Source organism: Scleropages formosus, chromosome 15 (assembly GCF_900964775.1).
Source record: "Scleropages formosus chromosome 15, fSclFor1.1, whole genome shotgun sequence".
NCBI classification, from domain to species: domain Eukaryota; kingdom Metazoa; phylum Chordata; class Actinopteri; order Osteoglossiformes; family Osteoglossidae; genus Scleropages; species Scleropages formosus.
The window spans coordinates 25339137-25364922 of NC_041820.1; the positions used below are offsets into that span (position 1 = coordinate 25339137).

The 25786-nt window shown below is 44.8% G+C and overlaps 1 pseudogene; it reads left to right on the top strand.

Annotated features, from left to right (window-relative positions):
• The first annotated feature begins 1634 nt into the window (after positions 1-1634).
• On the top strand, positions 1635-20262 carry LOC114912317 (uncharacterized; annotated as a pseudogene).
• The last annotated feature ends 5524 nt before the right edge of the window (positions 20263-25786 follow it).

Genomic DNA, 25786 nt, shown 5'->3' on the forward strand with positions numbered 1-25786 from the left:
CACCTCTCACGTCACCAGTGATCACCTCCTTCACCTACGACAAGGCAACCGGACCGTGGCCAAGTACACCTTAGAGTTCTGGACGCTTGTGGAACAAAGCAGGTGGAGCGAGACCTCCCTCCTTACCTGCTTCATGAATGGGCTCCAACCCTGGCTTCAGAAGGAGCTGATGTACAGGGGAGAGGATTGGACCCTGGACTGCATTGTGGAGACAGCAGTAGCCATAAAAAATCTCAGTCACGCGCAAGCTCCAAGAGGAGGGACGGCTATCCCTACTTCTATCCTCAGAGAGGAGGACCTGGAACCTTTGCGGTTAGGGCAGGGAGGGCTCAATCCAAAGGAGAGCAAGCAGCGCTTTCAGGCTTTTTTATGCTTCTCTTGGGAGCTCCTGGCCACTTCTGTACCACCCCCCCAAGGAGCCAAGTTGGGTTCCCTGGATGACCCCAGACAGCTTACTGTGCCCATTCACATAACCTGGACAGGGTGTCAGGCGCACACCCGCACATTGGTTGACACAGGGGCCACCGGTTGTTTTACAGACCTCTAGTATGCACGGCTACATGGCCTCCCAAGACAACACTGTGATGTCACGTTGCAGGTGAGTGCCCTGGACAGGCAGCTCTTGGGCTCGGGGGTCGTGGACTCCTGTAAGTCTGTTCTCCGCGGCCACATTGGAGCCTGTCACCAGGAGGACCTGGCATTTTCCCTAATTGGGCTCCTGACTCCCCGGTCATCTTGGGGTTTCCCTGGCTGGTTCATCACAACCTGGTGTTCAGATGGAGCACAGGGGAGCAGGTCTCATGAGGTGACCGGTATGTGAGTTCATGCTTACAGCTCCCTTGCTTGCAGGGCCACTTCGGTGGAAGGGGCAGTAGGGGCCCCCCAGGTCGAAATCTCCAAGGAATACGAAGACATCCATGAAGTCTTCAGTAAGGCAAAAGCCACAGAACCTCCCCGTCATCGGCCGTGGGATTATGCAATTGACCTCCTTCCAGGGACTACACCCTCCCAGAGGTAGTGTGTACCCCTTGTCCTTGCCTGAACAGAAAGTGGTGCAGGACTACATCAGTGAGGCTCTGGCTGCTGAGATCATCCGGCTCTCCACTTCACCTGCATCAGCTGGTTTCTTCTTTATAGGTAAAAAGGATGGCGGCCTACACCCCTGTATCAGTTATCACGGGCTCAATGCCATCACAGTCTGATACCCTCATCCCTTGCCACTGATCACTGCTGTCCTTAAGTGAATCCATGGAGCAGCCTGGTTCATCAAGTTAGATCTGCGCAGTGCGTACAACCTCATTCAGGTCAAAGCAGGAGATGAATGGAATACAGCGTTTAGCACCACCATAGGGCATTACAAATACCGGGTGATGCCGTTCAGTCTGTCCAACGCTCCTTTGGTGTTTCAGGCTTTTGTGAACCACATCCTCGGGGACCTCATTGACTGGTGTGTTATAGTATACCTGGATGATAGCCTGGTCTTCTCCAAGACCTGAGAGGAGCACGTCAGCCAGGTATGGGCAGTGCTGAGCCGACTTCTCCGCAATTGCCTGTATGTGAAGGGGGAGAAATGCCTGTTCCATCAGCGTCGGGTGTCCTTCCTGCATCACGTTCCCAGCCAAGAGGGGGTCAAAATGGACCCCCAGAAGGTAATGGCAGTGACCAAATGCACCCGACTCAACACGGTGAAGGCTCTCCAATGGTTTCTGGGGTTTGCAAACTGTTATTGCCAGTTCATCCGTGGTTTTAGCCCCCTCATGACACTCACGACCACCAAGGACTTGAGATTACCGTGGATAGACGCAGCCAAGATGGAGTTCCAGGTCGCAAAGGAATGGTCCACTTCCGCCCTGGTTCTCTGGCATCCCGACCCCTCCTTGCCGTTTGTTTGTCAAGGTTGATGCCTCGCTAGTCGGAGTGGGCGTCGTCCTGTCACAGTGCCAAGGGGACTCGCAAAAGCTGTATCCCTGCACGTATTTTTCATGGAAACTGACCCCTGCCAAGCAAAACTATGGCATCAGAAACCACAAACTTCTAGCGATCAACTTGGCACTTGAAGAGTGGGAGCACTGGCTTGAGGGTACCCTTTCCTTCTCCTGACTGATGACCAGAATCTGGAATATCTGGAGGCAGCTTGCAGGTTCAGCTCCCGACAGGCTCGCTGGGGCTTATTCTTTTCTAGGTTCTGGTTCACAGTGTCCTACACACTGGGATCCAAGAACACCACAGAAAATGCCCTGTCTCATTTGCATCATCCCGATCCTGCTCCGAAGATTCCGAGCCAGTCTCCCCAAGGGGTGTGTGGTCACTCCTGTTTGATGGCAGTTCTTCCAGGACCTGCAGGTGGAACAGGTGTCTGAAGTCGCTCCACCAGAGACACCAATGGGGAAGGAGTATGTGCCTAACCGAATGCGATCCACCTTGCTACAATGGGCACATGACTCTCCATTCTCAGGTCATCCTGTAGTCAGGAGGACTCTCTTTCTCTTAATGGGATGCTTTTGGTGGCCGCCCATTCCTGTCAATGTCCGAGAGTATGTGGAGACCTGTACCGCGTGTGCTCAGGCCTGGACCCCCACACGGAAACCCGCAGGCCTTCTGGAACCCCTGACAATCCCCTGTCGACTGTGGTCACATGTGGCCATAGACTTCCTGCTGGCTCTCCCTGTCTCGGACAGTAAGAGCACAATCCTTACGTTAGATGATAGGTTCTGCCTAAACTCCCAACTGCATTGGAGAACATCGAGCTCCTGTTCTGCGAGGTGTTCCAACAGTTTAGCCTACCAAAGGACATTGTCTTGGACCGAGGGCCCCAGCTCACTTCAAGGCTCTGGCAGGCTTTCTGGGACTGACTCGCGGATCCAGGGGATTCTCACCTTGGGGTACCATCTGTAGGCAAATGGTCAGGCCGAACGCCTCCAGCAGGACATCTCCTATTATTTAAGGTCCTATTGAGCGCAAAATTAGCAGCAATGGGCCTGATTCTTGCTTTGGGTAGAATATGCCCACAATGCTCTTACCCACACCTCCACCGGGTTGTAACTTGGGTACCAACCTACCTTGCTCCCGTGGGAGACCACACCCAACCAGGTGCCCGCAGTGGAGGACTGGCACCGGGAGAGTGGCCAGACGTGGCGATTGGTCAAAAACCATCTAGAGGCCAGCACGGCTTGGTATAAGCACCAGGCTGACCTACACCGGCGAACTTTGTCCGTTGTACCCGGGCAGTGCATCTGGCTGTCCACAAGGGACCTCCGGTTGCGGCTGTCCTCCAGGAAACTCAGCCCCAGATACATAGGGCCATTCAAGGTAATCCGCTAAGTATACCCGGTCACCTACAAATTGCAACTACTGCCGGGCATGAGAATACACCCCACTTTCCATGTGTCCTTCCTGAAGCCTTGTGGGACCGCGCTCTTATAGCTGGCTATGTCCAGCTCACCCCCGCCTCCGGTGCAGGTCAACAGGGAACCAGCGTACACTGTCAAGGAGTTACTGGATTCCCGCTGTCAGAGGAGGGTGCTGCAGTACTTCGTCGACTGGGAGAGGTCCTGGGTGAGTGCCCGTGACATTTTGGATCATGATCTTATTGTAACCTTCCACAGAGATCACCCGGATCAGCCGGCACCACATCCCTGGAGAGACCCCCTTCCTGGCGTAGGGCGGCTAGGGCCGCCCATGGAGGCAGGGTGCTGTCAAGCCCACGTCTTCAGCGACACCTGCTGCTGATTAGGAGAAACCAGCATGAAAGGGGCGTCCCAGAAGCTTTTCACTGCGGAACCTCTTCACAAGACACCGCAGCGCTTCAATCCTGTTTACTTCCTGGTCCCTCGTTTGTTTGCTTCCCCCTCGGTTTCGTATCCTCGCTTCATGAAACTACAGCTCTTGGCTGCCCTTCGGATTCTGTTTGCACATCACATGAACCTCATCTGTCCTCCAACCACGTCTCCTGTTTAACCCTTTGGCTTAATAAAAGACTTTGTTGAGCAATGCTTTTGAGTCCGTTGCTCCATGTAGCCCAGCATCATGACACCTCTGCATGACACTTTCTGTCAGTTGAAAGGCTTGTTTACTAACCTTGTTTAGATCTGTGCCTCTCATCAGGTAGGAGAACTGGGTAACCACCTCCAGTTAAGTATTGCACCTGAGTCCAACCACAGGATTGTTGTGTTTCCATCTCTCACACAGTGAAGGGTAACTGAAAATTCTTATCCATGTTTTTGGCACCAAAGCCAAAAAGAACCTATTTTCTCACTGCCTTCTTGTGGCACTTAAGCCACGAGTTTATGTACAACATTGCAAGTCAAAGTCACACTTATTTACAGCATAAAATGTATATGAAACATAGGTCAGTGTTCTTTGTTATCCTTAAACTGGTATTTGGGAGATTATGTGTGAGCGGGAGACATTTCACCAAATAGGGTTGCACATGCAGTGCTCATTAGAAGCCCCAGTGAATGAACCAGTCACTCCCTAGTACACACCTTACCGACCTTAATATTGCATGGCACTACCTTGTCGTGTTCACCATGACATTGTGGAGAGAAAGAAGAGCATAATGCAGTTCAACAATGTATAAAAGGCAACGCAAGAAATGGTTTCAATAAAATGATAATCACTGTGCCTTGCTTAAAAGCAGCAGAATAGGATATGGATCATGGACTGACTTGGTGTCTCATGACTGGAAGTTATCATTTAGATGTACCTTTACGTGTACTCTGAGAGAGAAGCAAAGTGCTTATTAGAGAGGAACATCTGTAGTGGAAAAATCATCACTAAATGCAAAAAAGTTGTTACCTGTGTTGACATGTAGCAATCGTTTACATTCATTCATTTAGCAGATGCTATTCTTCAAAGTTACGTACACGCCAAAGAACAATACAAAGAGTGTGCAACAGACAGAGGCAGAACCAGGTAGGTTCTTTTAGTACTCATGCTCTTTTATTCACCCTGGTGCAGGGGAGGTGACACAAGGCGGGGGGGGAACGGGGGAACCGGGAACAGGGGTTCGGGAGTAGGGCGTCGGGAACCACCGCGTTGTCCTGGGACTCGGGGTGGAGGGCGGGCTCATGCATGGGATTTGGGGTTGGTGTTTAGCAGAGCATCTGTGCCTCTCTCTCTTCTCTCTCCTTTCTCTCTCTCTTCACTGGCGGACTCAGGGGATGAAGTAGAGCCAGCAATTAGTCCCAGCTGTGGGTGTTTGACCTTGGGGCCCGCCCCCTTCCGTCACCACCTTGGCATGTTACAGAGTGCATTAAATCAACAGAGGTAGAGATTTGGATACTGACCTGAGATTCTTGAATACAGTCAATTTATCACATACCACTGTGTAAACCAGTATATGTTGCACAGAGGGTTTTCAAAATTTAAGCAAATTATGATTAAAAATTATTAAACATTACAAGCATGTATACATCTATTGAGCACTTGGGAGATCGGAGGAGAATTAAAAACACAAGAGGTGATTTCTGAGATGTCAAGGTCATTTAGGAAACAGCCGGAAAGGCCAGAAGGGCAACTGAGAATGACTACAAAGAGTAAGGTCTACACAGTGATAAAGAAAGCATGGAATTCAAAGGCAGACAGGTCAAGCAGGAGGAGAGCGACAACATAATATTCTCACTGGGGAGAGATGAGCAGGCCTGGGCCTCCACCTCTGCAAGTGGGAGAAGGGATGTGGGAGGAGTTGTTGGTGGAAAGGGCTACAGGTGTGGCTGTATTTCCTAGGGTGATCCAAGTTTCTGTGAGGGCCAGGAGGTCCAGTGAGATGTGGGAGGCATCAGCCTGAAAGCCAAAATTGAAAGGACTCTGTGATTAGAGCAAAAACAAAAGGGTGGTACAATTTTTCAAAACCCCTGAGTGATACGCAGTCTACAGTACATAACACTATTGGATTTCGGACTACACTGACAAAACTGTAAATAAATAAATAAATACACAAACAGACAAGTTACTTACATCTATGCAGAATTACACAAAAGAAATAAGGGCCAGGATATGGCAGTAGCAAACAAACTTACAAGTACATGAGGAACTGCAGCAGCACTCTCCTATGCAAATTTAATGTATGCATTTATATTTCTTCATTTCCCTGATGCTTTTTTCCAAAGCATCTTACAATGTTAAGGTCAAAATTATTACATGCTTTCATTCATTTACCCATTTATACAGCTGGGTAATTTTCACTGCTGCAATTGAGAGTAAGTACCTTGCTCAAGGGTACTAGAGCCAGAGGTGGTGACTGAATCTGCAACCTTTTGGTCCAAAGACAGTAGCCCTAACCACTACAATACTAGCTACCCCTTATACTGTCCCCTTTTAATACTACTCTGGTGTGAAAAATTGTTCAAGTAGTTATTATTTTCACTTGATTAAAATGTTCTAGTGTGATGTAACAGTCAACACGTTCAGAAAATGTATGCTATCTGTTTAATACAATGGAAAAATGTCGGTAGGGAAACAAAATGGAAAGAAAGTTTGTTGTTGACCTTTGCTGTCCCGACACACTTTTGTTTGGAGTAGATCACTTCTGCATCGGACGCAAGGGAAGTTTCGAAAATGAAAGGAAGCAACGCAAACCGATCAGGGAGCTCTCCCATCGGCCAATGTTGTCATAAAAAGTTTCTACATGTCTGAATGTTTGGTACGGATCTCCTGCGACTGATCGGTGCCTGGGAGAGAAGTCAAATTTCTTCCGTACTATTTATATGAAGGCAAGGGCTGAGAGCCAAAATCTAAGCTACTCTATGATAAGAACAAAAAAAAGGGACGGTATGATTATTCAAAAATCAAATCTAATTCAAATTGAAAATTGACGATTATTTAAAAATCACTGGAAGAGGGCTGAAGTTGTACAAGGTTCTGTAACTCAAAAGACTATCTTTGTTCATTTCCCTTTCATGGGGTGCCTTGACTAATCAGAATCTCCTGCAACGATTATAACTGATCATTTGCACATTTTGGCTGCTACCCACTCTACTCTGGCACCCTCTCCACATCTCCAGAACATGAAGAAATTTAAGGGTAAGTTATTACAGACGGTCCCTGAGTTATGACGGTCCAACATACAATTTTTTGACTTTATAGTGATGAGATACCAATACGCATTCAGTAGAAACTGTATTTTGAATTTTGAATTTAGATTTCTTTCCCAGGCAAGCAATATGCTGTACGATACTCTCTCGTGATGCTGGGCAGCTATCTGCATCTCTCAGTCTGTCACACGGTTGCTAGTGTATACAACTGATACTCTACAGTGTTCTGTGTTGCCAGTGTCTTTTTGGATACCCCCCTTGTATCTCCGTTGTGTTTTCTGCATCCATCATGTCTACAAAATGCCCATCTGTGTATCCTGCTACTAGTGAGAATAAGAAGAGGAAGGCAATTATTCTTGAGGAGAAACTCAATAGAATTGCCCAGCATGAAGGCAGCAAGCCCGTAATGGCCATCGCACATATGCTAGGCTATGATGTTTGGTAGGTTAGATGTATTAAATGCATTTTCGACTTACGATATTTTCAACTTATAATGGGGACCATCTGTAGTGGTGCTGCTTTGGAAAGCCAGTTTACCATAACTCAATATACCCTTTGGCCTTAAGCCTAGCCCCTGAATTCCCTTGGCACAAACAGACACAATCTGTGCATTTGTTGCTTATAGAAATGTCCGAACATCCCCCTGCAAGCACCAGTGTATGTTCCTTACAAGGCTACTTTCCAGAGAATGGAATAGCAACATCATCTCTGTGGTACCTTGACAACAGAGGCTTCACGCTGCCGCATCAGTGTTAAGCTTTATAGAGGAGCAACGATCTCTCAGCTGTCAGCCTTGGAGGAGAGCATCCTGAGAGACTAAACTCAATACAGGATTCAGTATCAAAGAATAAAATAAAAATGAGATTATGTCAAACATCAACAGCTTGCTGAGACGTAATTAATTGTTAGCCTCCCAGTTAAGAAAGGAAATTTTTACAAAAGAAAATTTGATAAAAATGTCTCCATTAAGATGGAGGGGGGCGTGGTGGTGCAGTGGGTTGAACCGGGTCCTGCTCTCCGGTGGGTCTGGGGTTCGAGTCCCGCTTGGGGTGCCTTGCAACAGACTGGCGTCCTGTCCTGGGTGTGTCCCCCTCCAGCCTTACGCCCTGTGTTGCCAGGTTAGGCTCTGGCTTTCCGCGACCCCGAATGGAACAAGTGGTTCAGAAAATGTGTATGTGTGTGTGTGTGTACTATTCAGATGAAAATGTATAGTAGTTTTTAATCGATAAATGAAATTTAAAGTGGTTAGAAAATGGATAAAAAGGAGATTAACCTATATCTAAATACAATAGCAGTTTTTTTTTCTCATACCAACCATGAATAGAGGCATGAACAAAATTTACTTTCAACAGCTCCTGAAATCGACAAGATAGTATGCAAGGATAAAAAACTATTCATCACACAGGAAGGTGCAAGTTTTTCTGCACTCTTTCCCCTTCCCTTTACACCGCCGTCCTTTGTAATTCTGGAGATGTGCAAAGTCAGCATATTATTCATGATTTTGCACAGTGGTGTCCAGGGGGCATCACTGTATGTTTATTTTGATAAATGAAAGTTAGCATTGAACATACCGTATTTGCAGTTGCAAAGTGCCGTTGTCATGCCTCTTGCTTGTTGTCCTGACGACAACCCAGTGACGGAACTGACAGTGACAGTGTTGCTATGCTGCTGTAGAGCATCACTGTAGAACCTCAGCTTGAGCGGTCTCTTTTTCAGCCCGTGCTCTTTTGTCACAGATCTAGGACCTAGGATTTGTCATGGATATGTGCTTACCTTATTTTTTGGTATTTTGGTATCTGATATTCACTATGATGTTTTATGAAGTGAGCAGGGGGTGCGGTGGCGCAGTGGGTTGGACCGCAGTCCTACTCTCCGGTGGGTCTGGGGTTCGAGTCCCGCTTGGGGTGCCTTGCGGTGGACTGGCGTCCCGTCCTGGGTGTGTCCCCTTCCCCCTCTGGCCTAACGCCCTGTGTTGCCGGGTAGGCTCCGGTTCCCCGTGACCCCGTCAGGGGCAAGCGGTTCTGAAAGTGTGTGTGTGTGTTTTATGAAGTTTCTAAAAACTGCATAACTGCATTCTTATTTTGTGCTTTTCTTGAAAGGAAGACCCATCTTCTTCACCTCTTCCATGATCCTGTCAGACTCCAGCCTCCCAACACCCATTTTTCCTCTCTGGCCACATCATTCCTCTCACCCTCTTCCTTTGGTGTCTCAGTGGTAGCATCCTCTGTCAAGTCAAGAATCTTCATATAGTATATTAATATCATATATTATATTAAAGTGCCTGTGTTCTTGTACCAGGAAAAGTAAAGAACTGCAGAGGGTGGTGAAGTCGACACATCTCATCACTGGTTGTGAACTTCCAAACATCCTGGACATATACGTAGACAGATGCCTTAGAGAAGGCCAGGGCTATCCTCAAGGAACCCAGTCATCCTGGTCACAAACTATTTTCTCTTCTGCCATCCAGCAAACATTTCCAATGTATCAAATCAAAATCAAACAGACTGCAGGACAGCTTCTAACTCCAGACTGTTAGACTCCTGAACAGTAAAGCAGCACACAAAATCAAGAACTCATCTGGTTTTTGTTAGTTTCACTTAATAATTATTAAGTTGACCTAGTTCCTATTGTGTTGTTTTTGCAAATGTTTTTAACTTATTTGTAATCTTAAAGTATGTTACTTTTTTACCCCCCCACTCCCCCATGACTGGAAAAAGATATTTAATTGCCAGCAACCACTATTGTACACTGTATTTTTGTGTATTTGACAAATAAACCATTGATTGATTGATTGATTGATTGATTGATTGAAGGAAACTTCACACTTCGTGTGTTGAGCTCCTATTGTATTTCACACTAACACTCATCTCAAATTTTGAAAGTGATCATTTCTGCCGCTGTCCTCATTACCATTTTGTTGACATAATTATCAGTTTACCCATGACCCAAAGCTCTCATCAACATAAAATGATACAGTCGCACATGAATCTGTAATAAACTATCTATCCCATAATTGGCTCGTTCATTCAATCTGAATGAAAATGCAAAATCCCAACCTTTTTGCATAATTCATGTGGAAGGAAAACTACAGAGGCTGCACCCTCCGTGAGCCTCAAGTTGCAAGCTTGGATTAAAAAGATTGTGCATAACAGGTGCAGTAGGCATTCCCCTCACCCCATGTGTGGAATTCAACAGATGTGCTTACCTGTTACTCTGGCATCCCTCCCTGACTCAGCGGCTGCTCATATATCTGGGCTTTACTGCTCCTCTGCGGCCCCGCCGCATTCATTTTCTCTCCCACTTAATCTGTCACTTTTTCCCTCCCTCCTCTCTGTTAATGCAGACGTAGATTTGTTTACAGGAGCCATAAGAGACACATTTCTAGTTTCTTGTGTTCACGTTTCGCGAAGAAAGAGCCATCTCCATAAGTATTCTCTTTTTTATTTGTTTCAGGCCTCTGATGGTGAAGTGCAGACTGTAAGGTAACCCACTCTTTTTACTTTGCCTCTGTGTTGATTCACCCTTCCTTGCTCTCTCGCTCTCTCTCTCGCTCTCTCTCCCCCCCACTCTCTCCCCTCTCTTGGTCTCTCCTTTCCTCTCTCTCCCTCCTCCCTCACTGCTGAAGTGCTCACTGGCCGTTCAAGCTGTTTAATCTAGCAGCTCGAGCTGTCCGTGATGTGTGCCGTTGCGAGGGAAGGACCGCACGCAGGAATACTGTGACCCAGTCACTCAAAAATGAGACGTAAAACTGACAAACGGTAAGGCAGGAGCAAGCGTACAAAATTGTCCGCATGCTCGGTTCTGGTGGCTCTCTGTTCTGCTTTTCGTACATGTGCGTGCGTGCATGCATGTGCCTGTCCATGCCTGCTCTGTCATTACTTTGTGGGTGTGGGAATATGAGTGAAACACACATCTCTGCCTTGGGAATCGCTGCTGGTGCTGAGCCTTGCTTCAGCTGCGTGCTTCCATCCCTGAGCACGGACAGACATTGTCATTCCAGTACTGGAGACTCAAGGTTTTGTAATAGAGAAGCAAATGTGATTTATAAAGAGTAATGCATTAGTGCTGTATTTTATGCTTGTTGGTACTGGGCTGTTGGATCATGTATTGCAGAATACAAAAAGGAGAGGGTAGGTTTGTTAAAACCTAGCTGAATAACTGCATTTGCTCTATGTGTTTAGTATGTGTCAGCAGACTGGGACAGCTGTGTGTGGCACAAAGTGTCTGTAAGTCTACCTGTTAAGTTGCACTTTGCACCTGGTTCATTTGCATACTAAGACTCATTGTTCTGTACATATAAGCAGATGTTTTGGAATAAAGCGTAGAACTGACATTAAGTTCTTGTTGTTTCTCAAAAAATAAAAAAAATGTTACAACTAGTTGTAATGGGCAGCGAGAATATGAGAAATGTGTTCTTGTTTTTCGTTTGCGTACTTTTCAGTCTGTACCTTTTCTATTGTCGTCATGTTGAGTGAATTAACAAAAACCTCATCACCTCCAGCTCCAAGAGGATAATTGATTTTAAGCATTATCATTACTGGCCATTATAAAATTAAAGCAGTCATCACCTCTGACATTACTTGTGCTTAGGGAATGGTTGGTAGCTGTTTGAAGAGTTTTCAAAGAGCCACAGGGGATGCAGTCAGAACCATCCCCTGGAGAGCACCAGCCTCTTAGTTAGCAAGTAAATAGGAGATGGAACCAGGATTTCAGCCACTGTCCTAAATTGTCCCCCAGGGCCCCAAAACAGAGGAAGTGATGCAAGGAGATCACAGGCCTTTGTGCTGCGCTTGGCTTCATTAATACTGCAGGCAGGATCACATGTGGTAAAGTACCCATGGGGCCACCTCTCTGATGGTGGTAGAAAGGGACACTGGCAATATTAAAGGGATCATCATTACCCAAAATCATACCACTGACTTTCAAAGCCACATTCCAAAGCCACCACATTAGGTTTACTCTTCTTTTATGGCAGTATTAATGCACAGTAGGATGGGTGTTTGGGAGGGTGTCCCCCTACTGCTGCTGAGAATTTGCAGTCATTTTCCTGGGTCAAATTGTTATGATAGCTGTGCTTATTCTTCGTGTCACACATAAAGAGGTGCAAATCAGTAAAGCTTCTCCCAAAGTTGTTTCTTGGCTGCTGTAGCACTTCTGCAGGTTGAGTGCTCACTGTGTAATCATTACCTTTCCTAGAAGGTCTGGTTTTCAGGTTTTTTGGCCACCTGGCTCTGCAAAGAGGGCAAAATGAATTAAGGTGCCTGATCTCAGTTGAGGCAAGTGATTCAGATCATGTTGTATCCAACAAAAATAGTACTGGTGACTGGGAAGTGCAGTATGTAGGCTACCATTTTGCTTGTTTGTTGAGTTTTAATTCTTACACAACACTTCCATTGATTATGCCGTATTGAGTGACGTTGCCTAACTGGTTAATCTTAAGAGATGTTAAAACTCTGAAGGCCTGTACAGCATGGGCATTGTCAGTGAGATTGCTATGGAAACTCATTCCAGGAAGGTTAGAATTAAGACAGAGAGATATCTGAACTTAAATAACAGCAGATTTAGCTTTCCAGTTCTCTGCGGCAATATGGCAGATCAGTAAGGTGAGCCCATAAAATGGTTGCTATGGAAATTAATATTATCAAGTCATCTTTCATTTTTCTTATTTCTTTCATACCATCCCTTGAGGTAGCAAGGTGTTGCCTGGAGTAAATAAGCTTCAGCACAAGAAATGTAAGTTTGTCAGGGTTCTGTGTTTAAACTGTCTCTTCCTCAACTGTCAATCCCTGTTTTGGGTGGGGAGCTGCTGCGTTCAGGTTAATTAGGTCTATATTCCATCATGTGCATCTGTCCGCCAGACATCAACTTTGGTGGTGTTTTGAGTGTGGCAGGGTACTCAAACATGGCATGGAGAAGGACCACTGTCATTGCTCGCTGTCACTCCCAAACGTGTCCAGAGGCCTAATGGTGAAAGCAATCTTTACAGCGATGCGTCACCTAACAATGTTTCACTGAACGACTGACCGCATATACAACAGCGGTCCCCTAAGACTGTGATGGAGCTGAAAAATTCTTATCGACTAGCGACGTCTTAGCCGTCGTAACGTCGTAGCACAACGTGTTACTCACATGTTCGTGGTGGTGCTGCTGTAAACAAACCTACTACACTGCCAGTCGTCTAAAAGTATAGCACATACAATTATGTACAGTACATAATACTTGATAATGATAATAAACACCTATGTTACTGCTTTGTGTATTTATTACACTGTACTTTTTATTGTTATTTTGCAGTGTACTCTTTTTACTTATTAAAAAAGTTTATTGTAAAACAGTATGCTGTGTTACGCCATCAGCAGCATCATAAATCTTGTGTCTACTGCATCTCTTGACTGCATCAAGGCTATACCATCTAGGTTTGTAATGATATTCACACAACGACGAAATCGCCAAACGATGCATTTCTCAGAACGTAGCCCCATCATTAAGCAATGCATGTCTGTATATTTATGGGGGGTGCGGTGGCGCAGCGGCGCAGCGGGTTGGACCGGGTCCTGCTCTCCGGTGGGTCTGGGGTTCGAGTCCCGCTTGGGGTGCTTTGCGATGGACTGGCGTCCTGTCCTGGGTGTGTCCCCTCCTCCTCCGGCCTTACGCCCTGTGTTGCCGGATAGGCTCTGGTTCCCCGCGACCATGTATGGGACAAGCGGTTCAGAAAATGTGTGTGTGTGTGTCTGTATATTTAAAGACATGAAATGTGAATGGGATGCTTCTCCTCTCTTTCTGTCTCTCTCTCACCCTCTGTGTCCCCTATGTCATTGCATCATTTGCCTGCACAAAGGCCAAGCAGTTAAAGAGGGCCTTGATATGGTCAGCCAAAGCTGCCCTTGTGGCCCCGGGATGCTGTCATCCCTTGACATCTAATGTCGTGTAGCAAAACAATCACATTGGCAAATACCACCTGTCATATCTGAATATACAAAAATGACCCAAATGATAAAAGGTAAAACATTTTTATTGAAAAGTTACAAAATACAACAACATTAGCATTTGCTATCTGAGACCAGGCTTTTCTTGCATATATTTCAGACAGCATGATCAGTGGCATCACTAGGGTTGGTGTCACCAGTGTGGTAACTCATGGTGCATCCCCCCCCCGCCCCCCCCCCCCCCCCCCCCCCCCCCCCCGGACCTCCTCCCATACCAGACCATAGAGAGTCCCTAGTAATGTTTTTTGTACTAATGTTACTCGTAAATCGTAATTCCCCTATATCACTGAATGTAGTGGCAATTGTAGAGACATAAACAACTAGCATTACCCCTTTAAATTACAATATTATACGCACAGCCTAAATGTGTTTGCATTTACATAGCTTCTTGTTTTTCAAGTAAAAATTAGGTAAGAAAACAATAGAATTTGAAGTAAAAACATTTAAGAACTACATCAAAATTATGTTTATTTTAACATTATTGGTATAGGTTCACAAATACTAATTAAAACACCAGAAAACTGGACAAAATCAGCAACTATAAAAACAGCAGCAGTGACGGAAATAAGAGCACGTGCTTGTAGCGCATACAGATGAAACCACGTGATTCGAAGCGTCATTGTAATAATGAGAGCTCAGAGTGTAATGCATTACAAGGTTCAAAAAGTAAATTAGCATAGAGTTTTATCCTTGTAGGTATATTGATACATGTAATCTAGGCCTTTTTACGAAAAATGTTTTTGTTCTTATAACTAACTACAGGGATATTTTTATGAACTATAAAAAAAAAGAAATTTCTGCTGAAACACTGCACAAAAATTTTATAGACGGTCATTTTGGTGTCACCCCCTCTGATGGTGGCACCCAGTGCAGTGAATCCCCCCCCACTGATGCCACTAAGCACAATTGTACCATCAGTTTCTAACAAACAAGAGCTGGTCCTCCTTTCCAGTTGAAGGAGTTGGATTTTTTAAATTATTACCTGTCTGTTTGACTAATAGCTTGCTATAGTGCACCTCACAAGTGCAGCAGTTTCCCAATCATATTGTTGTTGTTTGTTAGGCCTTTTTTGTCTGCATATTTGAAGAGTTTTAATTTTAACCCCCTCCCCCAACACTCACCAGTGTTTTGTAACGTAAATGCTGGTAGAGACAAGACCGGCTTTGTTAACAGGAAAATGAACAACTGCACAGTCACTTGTCTTTCTACTGTAACACTGTCCCGTGATTGCTGTGTTGATAACAACTAGGTGCTGTAACAAGCAAACAAGTGTTTTCATTATTCTCTTGCTTTGAGTGTTCCAATGGATGCATCCCTTACTTCACACCCCTGGATTTCTGTTGAAATGCATTGTTTAATCGGTTTTTGGCAATGCCTTCAGCCCTGTATTGGGTGGACTTCACCAAAATGAGACTCCACATATGACACTCTGTTCATGTGTGGTTAGCCAATGGCTGTTTGACACAGCTGAGGGTCTTGTGAGATCACATTGCTGGAATGAAGTCTTCGCTAACACATTAAAGTTGCAGCTTGCCATGGCTTTTACACCCTCACACATTCAAATGGATGGACAGATGGATGGATGGATGGATGGATGGATGGACGGACGGACAGGGATGGACAGACAGATGGCCCAGTAGCACTTTGGAATCCCCTAAAAGGACTTAAATATTGCTGATGAAAGGAAAGTATGCTCTGTCCTGCTTGGCAATCATAACACTCACTGCTGCTGATGAATGGATGGATGAATGCACTGTCTTCAGGGAATGTCTTGAGTTTGGAATTTACACTGACAACATCTGATGCATTTTTAACAGGTTGTCTCTTTTATGAGTGACCTCTCCAACAGATGATGTCTCCAAAGCTACAGATTTTTAAGGACTGGGGGCAAATGAAGCCTGTTTCTCCTTTAGGCACACATTTCTATGCAAAAAGGAAAAAAAACACCAAGAAACAAACTTGACACTTGACCAACTGCATTTTTCCACCTGTGTTCTAAAAAGTTTCTAATCAGTTCCTGACTTTCATTTTTCAGCTTTTAATTTTTTAGTTGTTTATCTTTTTAAATGAACATTTTGTTTCCTATCTTTTCCTTTCTTTGCTTTACAACTATAATTCTGAACTGTTGTCCAGCAGACAATAATGCAGTTGGAACAGTATACATCTCTTTGAGGAAGCGTTTCATTAAATCACATCAATCATTGCATTATTTGTTAATTAGAATTTTATTATGTCAAACACACTAAGAGATCACTTTGATCCAGTATAGTGATGAGGACTTATGCGCTGGTTGTTGAATGAGATCTGCTTCTGTTAATAGATTCTGTTCAGTTCTGGCTCCGTTGTGCTGGAGTGACCTCCCCCTCTCACTCCTAACTGTTGAACCTCTGTCCACATTTAAAAGAGGTCTTAAAACTCAGCACTTCCAGACTCACTTTGGCCACAATCTCTTAAGTTCATGTAAGGTGTAAATGTTCATGCACTATAACTTCAAGATCATGCCCAGATAAACCTTTATGGAGATACTCCTGTAATGTAACTTCAACGTTTATAAATATCTCAAAAAAAAAATTACTAGGAAGCTGATTTGGAATTGTGGATATTTGGATAAAGTTTTATGCAGCTACTCGTGTAATGAACATTGGTTCATATTGTGGAAAGTAGCAAACTAACTGCACTTGAGAATCACACATCTGCATCTAAGTCTCTGTTTCTGCTAATGTAATGTACACATTTAATTTTCTATGAGATGTACATCACTTTAGAGAAAAGTGTCTGCTAAATCAATAAATGTAAATGCAATAGCTTAGTTAGTGAATTAAACCTGCAGTGGAAGATAACTTCTTCTGCTTGTTTGTGCATTATATTTTGCGTTGGAGGTGCGTCGCTGCTGTTCATGGTGTTTCTGGTAAGTGTAATTGTTCTGCTACCGCTTTTTCCCGTTGCCCATTCATGTCGTGTAGCTGTGCAGGTTGATAGATACAGTTGGTTGTGTGTTTGTATAGCGTTGTGTGGCACTGTAATTATTTTGTTTGTTAAGTAGTATTTAGTGGTTTGTTAAGACGACTGTTCTCCGGATCATTTCTGTGTTCCATAGCGGGAGTGGTCATGACTCTGAGAGTTCGATTAATCCCATCTGGTTGGTTGTTTGTTTTGGTCACCATTGTTGGTGTAGTTTCGGTTTCCATTAGGAAGTCAGCTGATAGGCAGTAGCCAAGTTTAAATAGTAGCTGGTGACCCATAGCAGCAGCGGTTGCAGCAGCATCTTAGTGCAAAGACTCGGGGTGCAAAGACAAGGAAGTCTACCTGCGGGAGTCCACTGAGGAAGACCACCAGTACAGCTGTCCTCGAGGGAGCATGCGTCCAACATGTCAGCCATCAAAGTCTTCCATGGTCAGCGAGCCGTGCAATTTCGCCACCGCCTGAGACCTGGGCGCTCTCGCTGCTACAGCAATCTGGTTTATCCTCACCTGTGAAACCTTCCATCTTGCTTTACTTTCTCTATGGGACTCTGGAACTGCCAATCTGCTATGAGAAAGGCTGACTGCATACCAGCCTATGCCTCCCATTTTTCACTGGACCTCCTGGTCCTAACTGAAACCTGGATCACCCCAGACAACTCAGCCACACCTGCAGCACTCTCTACTAACTACTCCTTCTCTCACACCTCTCGTTCCTCTGGCAGAGGTGGAGGCACAGGCCTGCTCATCTCTTCCCAGTGGGAATACTCTATTTTTCCTCTTCACTTGTATGATCTGTCCTCCTTTGAATGGTATGCTGTCTCTATCACTGCCCCAATCACTCTTGTTGTGGTTGTCCTTTATCGCTCTCCTGGCCCTCTTGGCCGCTTCCTGGATGACCTTGACATCTTGTTGAGCTCTCTGCCAGGGGACAACTCTCCGCTGATTCTCCTGAGTGTCTTCAACCTGCATATCGATGACATTCATGCAAGCAGCCTTCTGTTGCTCCTACAGTCCTTTGATCTCTCCCTGTCCCAATCCCCTGCTACTCACAAAGCAGGCAACTGTCTTGACCTTGTATTTTCCCGCAACTGTGGCTGTCCCGTTCTCTCTGTCACTCCGCTGCATGTCTCTGACCACTTCTTCATTTCCTTTCAACCCTCCCTCTCCACTAACTCTTCGTCTCTTCCTGCACTCATCCTCACCTTTCGCCGCAACTTAAAATCTTTCTCACCTTCCTGCTTTGCCTCTGCTCCTCTGGCCGCTCTCCCTTCTGCTGCACAATTCTCAGATCTATCTACAGATGATGCCACTGACACTTTTCTCTCTGCCTTATCTTCCTCCCTTGACTCTCTCTGTCCTCTGTCTTCTAGACCAGCACGCCCCATTGCTACCCCATGGCTGTTTGATACATTACATGCTAACAGGGCCAAACTGCGTGCTGCAGAGCAAAGATGGCGTAAATCCAAAACTCCATCGGACCTGGATGCTTACCAGTCACTATAAGCTGCTTTTCAGTCTGCTGTCTCTTCAGCTAAAACCTCCTTCTTTCACAACAAAATACAGTCTGCATCTAAATAAACCACACAGACTTTTTGCCACCTTCTCATCCCTTCTGTGTCCCCCCACTGCCTCTTCCTCCCTCATCTCTCACTGCTTTGTTTTTCAGAGATAAAGTCAAAGCAATCACTGATAAATTCTCATCATCAACCTGCCTGGTTCGCGCTGCACCTCCCTACGAAGTTATCCTCTACCAAATTCAAGCCGCTCTCTGAATCTGAAGTCGCTGACCTCCTGATATTGCGCAGAGCCACCACCCGCTTGCTTGATCCGATCCCATCATAACTCCTTCAGAACATTTCCCCGCAGCTCTCCTCCTTCATCTCTTCTATCATCAACTCCTCGCTCTCCTCTGGCTGTTTCCCAGCTGCCTTCAAAACCGCTCTAATTTCACCTCTGTTAAAAAAATCCTCCCTGGACCCCAGTCTGGTTGAAAATTAGAGACTGGTCTCTCTCCTCTCGTTCCTGTCCAAAACCCTTGAGCAGGCAAGCTGTGATCAACTCTCTGATTTCCTCACCCGGAAACATCTCTATCAGTCTGGTTTCAAAGTTGCTCACTCCACTGAGACCGCACTTCTGGTGGTATCTGACGCTCTCCAAGCTGCTAGAGCTGCCTCTCTCTCCTCGGTCCTCATCCTCCTCAATCCGTCTGCAGCGTTCGACATTGTCAATCACCGGATTCTGCTCTCCTCTCTTAACCAGCTTGGGATCAAAGGTGCGGCACTAAGATGGTTTGAGTCCTACCTCTCTGACAGATGCTATCAAGTGGTCTGGCAGAGCTCTCATTCTTCTCCTCTGCCTCTCTCAACCGGTGTTCCGCAGGGCTCGGTGTTGGGTCCTCTTCTTTTCTCCATCTATACCTCCTCCCTCGGTCCGGTCATAGCCTCCCATGGATTCAAATACCACTGCTATGCTGATGATACCCAGCTCTTCCTCTCCTTTCCACCTGGTGCATCAGACATTTCCGCACACATTGCTGCCTGCCTGTCAGACACCTCTTCATGGATGTATAATCACCACCTCCAGCTCAACCTCTCCAAAACAGAGATTCTTTACATCCCAGCTGGCCTGTTCTCCTGTCACGACCTCTCGATCAAACTGGACAACTCACTCATTTCACCTAGCTCCTTTGCTAAGAGTCTAGGAGTTACGACTGATGCGAGTCTGTCATTCCCTCACCATATTGAAGCCACAACCCAGTCCTGCAGATACATCCTGCATAATATTCGTAGGATCTGTCCCTACCTCTCAATTGACTTTTCCCAACTACTTGTCCAGGCCATGGTGACTTCCCATCTGGATTACTGCAACTCTCTTCTGTGTGGCCTTCCTGCTAATACCATCAAACCTCTGCAGCTTCTACCGAATGCTGCTGCACAAGTTGTGTTTGATTTGCCAAAGTGCTCCCATGTATTTCTTCTACTCATCTCTCTGCACTGGCTTCCTATAGCTGCCCAAATCAAATTCAAAACCCTGGTTACTGTGTACAAATGCATCAATAGAACTGCTCCCGGCTGTTTACAGGACTTAATCAACCAGTACACCCCAGCCAGGCTCCTTCGCTCATCTACTTCTGCTCGCTTGGTGGTCCTGTGCACGAAAGGCAAAGCTCAGAGGTTCTCGGTTCTGGGTCGGTTGTGGTGGAATGATCTTCCACTGTCACTTAGAACTGCGGAAACTCTGTCTATTTTCAAGAAGGGTCTGAAAACCCACCTTTTCCAGATCCACTTCGCCCAAGATCTCTCCAGCTCATCTATGGTTAACTGTCCATGCATCATAACTCCAGAAGCATCCTCAGATACAACTTTTATTCAGCCATTACTCTGGTATTGTACTGCTCATTTGTGTATCTTATAATATTAAAAAAAAAAAAAAAAAAAAATTCGATGGGAGGGTATCGGGATTTGTCTATCCTGTGTCTTATGCACCTACTTGAACGATGAACCTCGGTGCAGCAAGTGGTAGGGAACAAGCTAGGTTTGCTTGAGACTTTCATGTCTGCAGCTATGTCTCCTTCCCTTAATGTAATGCAGAAATTGTACTTTTGCTGAGATGTACGTTGCTTTGGACAAAAGCGTCTGCTAAATGAATAAATGTAATGTACATGTAAATGCAGCATGGATTGCTGAGGAGAAAATTAAATGTTTACATGAACTCCACTATGATATGTATGTTAAAAATCAACCAGCTACTGCAATCAGTCCTTTGTGATCCTTTTGCCATTATGGTCTTTTCAGAGAGGAGGTCTAAGAACACAGGTTCCACTGTTTTTGTGTAAGGAAGACAAATGTGCTATAGTAAGCAGCCTCTGAGCACCTTGAAGGAGTCAGCGGGGAAACAGTATGGTTCTGTTAATTTCTAGCTTGTCCGTGGTTATTCAATAAAGCATTCACATTTTTCTGCAGATTAGTCAACCGTTTTACCATGAACTGAGTGAATTTAAGAATATTATCCTTCAGAACTGTCTGAATACAAAGAATCCCTAAATAATTGTTTCTTTTATGTTCTCCTTGTGTGCATCCACATGAACATGCAGACATGGTCCTGCACTGTACTTTTTTGCATTTTTTGTGAATTTTAATGAAATGAAGAGGAATTTAGTCAAACTTTACAATATAGTGGAAAACTGGTAGAGAAAAACAAGATGCTGGACAAAAATTGACAAAATCATCATCATTTTTATATTATTTCTGCCATGTTTCGTCCTGAAGTAGAAGGTGGACTCAATTGCGGAGTACACAGGAGTTTATTTAGGGACAGGACAGGAACTGTGGTCGGGGACAGGCGTAGGTCTTCGTACTGCAAACGTCGTTTACCAGGAAATCCAGAGTCGTGGTCGGTGAATACAGGCAACAGGTCAAACACGAAAAACACGGATCAGAACACAGGAAGGTAGAGGTCACGGGAGAAGGACTCAGGCAGGTGGAATGGGACACTGGTGAGAAGCAAAGAGCAGGCTGACTCAAACGAGTTAGCTGTGTTGGCGAACAAGGTTCCGCGTGCTTCTCTCTTTGCTTCTGCCTTATATCCTGCCAGGTCCAAGTGTATCTGATTAGGGTGATGGCGTGGGTGTGGCAATTTCTCCTTTGGAATACAGTGCTGAAGATTAATATGGGCTTCATAGAATTGCCCTAAATTTAGTGATTTTCTTGGATCACAGCCAGTCAACCACTACTGTTAAGGAGTCAAAGCATCCCCATCCAGAAATTATGTGAAAAATGACATGATAATGATGGCAGGTGTATTCAGTCACAGAATATCCAAAATCTTATTTAATGACCCTCCACTTCTCTCAAGCCTGTCAATGAACTCAAGGTCTCATCATATAACCACGTTGTTAAATGGAAAGCATTTCAATAATATGTTCTGGACTTTAATCTCAGGCTGGAATATTTTGAGTCTACCCTGATAATGGTGACAGTTGAACGTGTATTGGCTTTTGACAGTGGTAACTTTATTAGAACTCAAGAAAAATACAAAGGACCTTTAAGTTAAAGGTCTTTGTTGCTTTTACATAGGTTTCAGTTGCAGTGGGCTCTTGTTTCACAGCAGAAAAGTATGCTTGATTACTAAGTTTTGGCCTTGCACTAATATAATATCCCATGGCGTAACAAGTGTCATAATGCATATCCAGAGGTGTATTCATAGTGTGCCTGAAATGTGTATAATCAGTGCTTTCATGGTGAGGAACTGCTATATTATACAAGGCACGAAAGATTGTCTCAGCATCACCTTTACAGATGGGTAGACCAATGATGGGGAAGAGAAATCTCCCATTCAATGCAAATTGTTGACTGATTCATTCTATAAACAATGTTCATCATTTCGTTATTGATTATCAGCACCAAGGAACACCAGAAAAGAGCTATAGAAAGTGAACTGAGATGATCCCATACTTGTACTCTGTTTGAGTGTATTTTGCTACCATCTAAGTTGATTTCTCTCTGTAATCAGTTTTAGAAATAGATAATTCCATCCAACATCAACCGCTAGCCCCAGGCCAGAACCTCACCTGGCAACACAGGGAGCAAGGCCAAGGCGGGAAGGGACAGACCCAGGACAGGACGCCAGTCCATCGCAAGGAACCCCAGACCCATCACACAGCGGGCACCAACTGAGCCTACCAGACCACCACACCCCCTTCGAAAGATCATTGAAGAAACTGTAATTTAAAGTAAATAAGTAAATAAGTATGGTTCAGCAAGGTGGTACAGTGGATAGTGCAGATAGTTCACAGCACCTGGACTCCATGATCGAATTCAGATTCAATCCCTATTCAGTCTGTGTGGAGTTTGAATGTTCCTCTAGTGTTCCACTCCAGCAGTCCAAAGCCATCTGTTTCATTTTATTTGGTCCTCCCATCTAGGGTGTAAGTAGTTTAGCCAAGCACCCTGTGCTTCCGAGATAGGCTTCAGCATTGAGCATGTGCTAGTGGACAATGAATGAATGAATGAATGGGAAAATGTCCACATCTCCAGAAATTTGCAGTTCAAAAATTTGTAACACAGTGAGCTTTTCAATTCACATTTAATAACCCTAGTCCTATCTGTGCTGTTCTGACAACCAAATAAGTGGGTACTGTGCCATAATTATCACGAGTATGATAAAACATGCTGATATGTTCATTTTGATGCAACATCCTTATTTTGGTGGGTTCTGAGTGCAGCTTTCTGGATCTGTGAACACAAATAAAAAATACCACAGTTCTGACCCCTGTATAACCATTCCCACACAAAGAGGATGATTCATTTGTAATTAATACTGGACTGGAAATTTGGCTTTGACACACCTTGTCATGTTGAGTGTGCAGGATTAGGAGAGCAGACTCAATTTCTGATGCTTATTTGCTTTATTTGTAACACAGGGGGTTGCACCCAGAGAACAGAGCAGAACAGTCAGCCTCGGAAGATAGCTGAGGAGAAAGTCTCTTAGTTGGAGGTTCCACGGCCGGGTGCGTCGGAGCGGGTGCTTTAAACCGTGCCCCTGGGGTTGTCAAGGGAGGGGGTCATGCTGGTCGTGTTGTTGCCGGGTATGCGGTCATCAGGCACGCAGTCGTCAGGGACAGGAATGCCAATGACACACCTGAAATGTATTGTGCTGTTTTTCGTAGCTTGGAAGTGCCAGCCCGTCAAACCTAACTGTTGATGACCACTTGTATGGTTTTCTAAGGGAGGAGCAGAAGTGGTTTGCCAGTGCCTTCTTCCATGCATGTCTGGGGACTGCAAATAGAGATACCTAAGTGCCACACATCCTGAGCTGAACGCAAACCCACACACACCCAGCTGCTCAGGAACTGAGAGGCACCAATTTTACCTGTTGTGTCACTGCATTGCCTATAATTTGTGAAACCTCACCAAAATCTCAGGTCTGTATTATGATGAACCACATATTTTGCAGTCAACCAAAGAAACAACCTTTTCCAGACAGTTTTCTTTTTAACTGAAAAAAGTCAGGAAACATCTCTCATCTAAAGGCTGTACTGCTCCAAAACCCAGAGCACACAGCTGGGACACCATAGCAGCAAACATTCCCCACAAATTTTACAAACCGCCAATAAACCACATTGCTTTGCATTGTATGGTGAATTCCCAGGCCTTTTAGTACCATCTACCTTCGAACAACAGTCAACAGAATGTAGAAGCAATAATTATATAATGATGCCAGAATGAATATTTACATTTACTCATTTCACTGATGCTTTTCTCCAAAGGAACTTGAAATGTTAGCTTAACCACAATTATTTACCCATTTATACAGCTAGGTGATGTTACTGGAACAATTTTGGGCTAAGTACCTTGCTCAAGGGTTCTACAGCCACATGTGGGGGATCTAAACTGCAACCTTTGGGTCCAAAGGCAATAGTGCTAACCACTATGCTACCAGCTGTCCCCAATAACAGTGCTGCATCCATTGAATGCAACAGCACCCTCTATTACACCCAGTCTATGTACATTCATTCAGCTGATGCTCTTTTCCAAAGTGGCTTACAATTATTTACCCATTTATATAACTATGTAATTTTACTAGTGCAATTTACAGTAAATACCTTGCTTAAAGGTAGTAAAGCCAGAGGTGGGGAGTGAACCTGCAACCTTGGGGCACAAAGGCAGCTAACAAACCACTATACTACCAGCTGTCCCAACCAGACCCAGAGCACTTGTCCCAAGCGGGGTTGTGGCAAACCAGAGCCTAACACAGGGCACAAGGCTGGAGGGGAAAGCGACACATGCAAGACAGGATTCCAGTTTATTGCAAGGCACCCCAGATCTACCAGAGAGCAGGACCAGGCCAAGCCCGCTATGCCACCCTGCCCCCCACCCAATGTGACTTATGAATTTCTGAATATGAATGTATATATATGTATGAACATGATTCCTGTTTATTTACACAGAGACTGAGGGTGCTGGTTCTGCTTTTCATATTCGGTAATTTATGCAGACATGAAAAATTCTTGCAGACAGGTAACGCTTTATGAAACTTTCCCAGGCCTAATATATATTGTATTTAGGGGTAAAAGAAGCTCTTGTGGAAAGAGTGGGGTCTATATTACTAGCTGTGTGGTGAAGCTCTTTGGACCTCTCAGTTCAGACAGAATTGCTGTCACTGAAGGAATGCTGTTTAAAATTTTTTTGTAACAGTCCTTTTCACCCCAACATTAATTCTCATTATTACTCAACTTCAAGCCTTTTTACACGGTGACACAAAATTATTAGTTTTTCGCCATTCCGTTATTTATTTATGTGGTGTTATTTACATGTCAGTAATGCAAAGGCAAAAAATCAGTGTTTTGAAAATAAGATTATGAATCTCTAACTTATGAAGTAGCAGTCATGTTCCCATGCTGCCAGATGTAAAAAGGGGCTGATGCAAGATTAATGACACCACAGCCAGGTTTGAGGTATTTTGGAAAGGCATTTCAAGTTATTGTGCATTGACTAATTTTAAATAGAATAGATTGTGTTTCCACAGGACCTTTAGTTCTCATTTCCAGCCAGTTATACATTCATTTATGCAGTGTCCTATTGCAACATCCTATAGGCCTATTGCAGAGTTTACATTCCCAGCAGATCTAAAATGCTCAAGGAGGGAAAAGACAAGCACAAAGCCAGTTTGCATCATGCAGCAGCGGAGAACACACTCGCTGATGGCATCGAGTGCCTGTGTAGCCTTTAGCTGTGTGGACTGTGACCTTGTGTCTTATTTTTTTCCCTTTTATTATTTTACTGTTCACATGCTCTTTAATGGC